This window comes from Fukomys damarensis, unplaced genomic scaffold (assembly GCF_012274545.1).
Source record: "Fukomys damarensis isolate Sample0158 unplaced genomic scaffold, DMR_v1.0_HiC HiC_scaffold_21, whole genome shotgun sequence".
Classification (NCBI taxonomy): Eukaryota; Metazoa; Chordata; class Mammalia; order Rodentia; family Bathyergidae; genus Fukomys; species Fukomys damarensis.
The window spans coordinates 17,136,295-17,140,797 of record NW_022900933.1 but is presented as its reverse complement, the minus strand read 5'-3'; the positions used below and the strand labels follow the sequence as shown (position 1 = coordinate 17,140,797).

Below are 4,503 nucleotides of genomic sequence, written 5' to 3'. Positions count from 1 at the left end.
ATAGAAAAAAAAAAAAAAAAAAAAAAAAAGATGAATGCTTCCCAAAAGTCTAACCCAACATTTCTACTTTTACATGTAACTCTCAGAAGTTCTAAGGGTTCTTAGAACTTAGTTACATCCAGTTCCTAATAAGGCTGAGAAATGAATACTTTTATCAGTGCCACACTGATTTTTTCCATGGCTGATGTCTTGATTCAGGTCACTCTTAGCTCAGCAGTAACCACAGATCTGATCTTCTTTCCTCTAGGCCCAACCCTTCAGCTGCCCTGACTTGTTTCTCCAAAATATATATCTAGCCATGCCCCACCCCTTCTCAAGAGCCTGCAGTGGCTCCTTGCATCCCTCAGAATAAACTACAAATTCTCAGCATGGCATTCAGTTGCTTCCCAATCTGAACCAGACTTCCCATCTAGCCTCACCCTCCAGCCTCACCTCCAGGCACAGCCTCTCCTCTAACCTTCACATAGTCTAGCACTAACCAGAGTCCTCATGTTCCTAAAATAACCCATGCTCTGTCAAGCTGTTCTCCTTGACAACCACACTCTTTCTTTCTGATGACTTCAGTTCCTCTTGTAAGATACTACACACTCATTTCTTCCTCTGTATGAAGCCTTTCTTGACCCCTTTTCCAGCTCCCTCTCTGGACCTTCTCTGAAGTCTCCAGAATATTCTTTCACATCATTCAGGTGCTTGAGAAACAGGCCATCAGAGGCTTAGAGATCTTCCATGTCTTTGTCAGAGGCTTTGAAGACTTGGTGTTGTCTATGACAGCGTTGAGCCTTTCCCTCTGGATGGGAAGCCCCTGAGGGCCATCACTGCATTGGTGTGCCCAGAGCTGGGACTAAGTCAGCTGGACAAATGGAGGCCCCACGAAAGGCCCAGGTTCCCCCCTGCCCATCATTAGCACCAGCCAGTCCATCAGGGCCTCCAGTCTTCATGAGCAGCAGCTTAGAGTTGGCCAAGAGGGGCTCCTGAGTGCCCTGCCCACCCAGCCTCCCTCTGAAGCACAGATGACAAGCAAAGGACCAACACTCCAAAGGGACACATTAAAGTAGAACAGAAGCAGGCCCTCAAGGGGTGCTCACCCATAACCAGTTGTGAGATGTTTTGACCTCACCTGGTATAGAGAAAGGGCTCAACTGACATGGGGGCTCTCTTCTTTCCTATCTTCTCCCAAATCCTCACTCCATGGAGAAGGAGGTGTGTGAGGTTGGACCCATTCTTTGGAGGACAGAGGATTAATGCAGAAGCCCCATCTCTTCTGGAACAGTTTAATTGGCTGGTGAGTTCATGGGGTCTGCTTGAAGCTTGATGGTGATCAGCTGGCCCACCTCTTTCTTCCTTCTCCAGGAAATAATCATAATAGCTGAAATTATTCTGCACTTACAAAGAACTGGGCTGTGTGGCCAACTTTTTCTTTCTTAGTTAAACCACACAGCCAGCTTCTGAGATGGGAGAAAATAACAGAAAAAGAAGAAAGCTGAAAAGACTTGCCTGAGGGCACACAGCTAGTAAGAAGCAGGCTCTTGATCCTGGCCCAAGGGCTGCCTCCTTGTTTAGCCCCAGGGGTGTCATCCCTCTCTCTGCCTCTTCTGCTGGTTGGCTGTTGGAGTTTGGGTGAATCACTTGCCCTCTCTGGGCCTCCACGTTCTCATCTGAAACATGGGGACAATAATACTTCCCTCAAAGGTGCAGGGGATGTGTCCACCTATTGAGCATTCAAAGCACACGTCTGGCACAGAGCAGAGATGCCACCTGCCAGAAAGAGTGGGGGTGGAGGAAGGGGTGACCTACTGTCCTCACGAGGAGACTGAGAAGCACAGCCATCCAGCTGTAGCCCAGAGCGGGATACCCTGAGCTCTCGTGGGCTCTGTTCCACATCACTGCTGATTAGTTCCAAATAGCTTCCCCTCCTCGTGTATCACTTACACTCAGAGAGAAAGGGGCAATTGTTCCAGAGGGGACGGTCTCTGGCCCCTCTCCCCAGAGCAGCTGAGAGATGAAACGGGGATGAACAGGGCTTCGGAGAAGAGAGACATAATAGCAGGAAATATAGATGCAGTAGGTCCCAGGCAGGTGGGAAGGGACTGGCTGAGTGTCCACCCACAGTAGGCCACAGGCTTACAGGAGACCAAGACTCAGAGAGGGCCCAGAGCTGTGACAGCAGGAAGGAAATGCGGGTGGCTACTAGCACTAGCTCATTACCCTAATTCCTCGACAGCAGCTTGCCAAGCAAATGCAGAGGGTCCCCATGCCCTTGGGTAGATGGAGCACAGCAGGTGCTTGGCTTCTGGATCTCACACCACTGAGATCCAAATGACCCCTCAGAACAGCAGGGTCAGCCAGCCCTCTAGACCCCTTGGTTTCAGTAAAGCCTAGGGGTTGAGGCTGAACCCCAGAAGAATCTAGAAAGAGACTTAGGTCAGGGATACTGTCTAGATGTGAGGTGGCCTCCAGGACCTCCCTGTGTCCTTTGGAGGTGCTTGACTTTTTGACCACTAAGCTAGACCCTCCATTAAAGCACCAGCAACATTCTCAGAGTCCCCTTGTCATTTCTCTTAGCACAGCTGAGACCAGCTGGCATCTTCACAAAGGGCTTTACTAAATACTAAGGGAGAACAAAAGGGAAATAATTACAGAAAACACAAAAAACCCAGCCCTGGCTTCCAAGCTCCCAAAGTACAGGTTTCCATTCCTTTGGTGACAACACATCACCCCAGAGGTCTGGGACAAGGCTGTGGGCACCTCTTCTGGCTTCTCTTGTTCCCAGCCTTGATGGCGGGTACCATCTTGTTTCCCACCCTGGGAACACGTGGTCACCCATGGGCACATCTCTTGGCCCCCTCCCCCTCTGCCCCACTGCAGGCCTCCTACTAGGTTCCGGTCTCTAGCTGGAGGAATGAGCCTTGTCCCCAGCAGGTTGGTGGGTTGTGGTGACCGAATGAACATGTGATATGGGGGGAAGTGGTCCCCCCCATACCCTTCCTGTGAGAGGCCCACCCAAGTTGAAAAGTCTTGAGCACGGTGTGGGATGGGGTTCCTTCTAAAGAGCTGAAGGGTATGTGAGTAAGGAATGGGCAGATTTGGAACACTTTCCCTGTGGGTGGGAAGAGGAGGAGTCTCAGAGACTGGCCAACTCAATGCATGCTAATTAAGTCCCCAGTGTGCACTTTACTGGGCACTGAGCAAGGTGCTGGAGACACACAAGTGAACAAGAGACACAATCTCTGCCCTCTTAGGTCTTACAGCTCTGAGACATGCAGATGAGAAATGATGCTGAGGGCCAGGTGCCACCATGGAGGGACAATCCCAGGTGCTAGGGGGACCTGCATGATGGGCATGTTGCTCACATTTTGGTGGCCAGGGGAGCCACTAGACCCTCCTGGAAGAGGTCCATAGAGAAAAGAAGGGATCAGGGCTTGAGGTGGGATGCATTTGCAGGAAATCCCAGACCAGGAGGCAGGAGAAGAAACCAACAAAACATCTCCTTGCTAGTGCTCTTGGGCAGCTACTGGCTATAAAGCATACTCAGCCTATGAAGTGAAAAGGCCCCTTTCTCAGAGCTGCCCACAGCTGCCCTCTGCCAGCTAAGAACAGAGGATTGAGTCCTTGAATGAGCCATTTCTCAGCTACTTGTGGCTGTACCCAGGTCCAGGACTCAGGGACAAAGGTCAAAGAGACAAGGGCAAGGGCACAAGGGAGTTAGCTCAGTAGCACCTTGCCTGCCTTGCAAGTGTAAGGTCCTGAGTTTGATTCCTGATACAAAAGAAAAATAAAAAAAAAAAAAAAAAAAAAAAAAAAAAAAAAAGACAAGGCCATTGAGAGAACTTCCCAGAGGCAGATGCTAAATTATTATTAAGAGAAGGAAAGTCCTAGGAGGGAAAAATTTCAGAAGGCCAAGAGATTGAAAGACTAGACTAAAAGGGGGAAATGAGTCAGAAAGCAGAAAGCCAAGAGTTGGGATAGATTAGGGCAAATGTTTCAGACCCAGAACATGACTGAGAAGCTCTGTGGTTGTGACATCCTTGGGAGCCAGGAGCTGGCCTGACATGCAGACTGGGGTCCATCGCTGCTTAGGGCCCAGTGTCTCTTCACCCTGGCCCCTCACGCTGATGCGCATTTGCCTGATTCTCTGAGACAGGGTCAGCTCTTGGGATTAGGGCTTCTTCCCCCCACACATCAACGCATCACTCTGCTCCAGTGAGGGGAAGACCTAGAAAAGATTCCAGGGCCCAGCCCTGCCTTCAAGGGACTTACTCTCTGGTTGGGGATAGAGCTCATGACTACTGGAAAGAGTCTGGAGAAAGAGAAGTTAGATCCCCACTGCTACTCCTTCATGGTAGCTAAAGGACTACTGGCAAATTTCTTACCTTCTATGGGCCTCATTTTCTCATCTTCAAGATGAGAATGATTATTGGGCTGTGGACGTCACCCAGTGGCAGAGTGCATGCAAGGTTCAATCCCCAGAACCACAGGCAGAGGGGATAATTTGAACTTACTTCA

The 4,503-nt window shown here is 50.0% G+C and overlaps 1 long non-coding RNA gene across 1 annotated transcript in view; it reads right to left on the bottom strand.

The window, feature by feature from the left end:
* Positions 1-42: 42 nt before the first annotated feature.
* LOC104877141 overlaps positions 43-4,503 on the bottom strand; it is a 6,955-nt gene continuing 2,494 nt past the window's right edge. Inside the window, exons 2-3 of the long non-coding RNA XR_784523.2 lie at positions 4,500-4,503; positions 43-1,655 (exon numbers count right to left, since the gene is read on the bottom strand). The exon at positions 4,500-4,503 is cut by the window's right edge and continues 98 nt beyond it. This is a non-coding gene — a long non-coding RNA (uncharacterized LOC104877141). The remainder of the gene's footprint in view (positions 1,656-4,499) is intronic.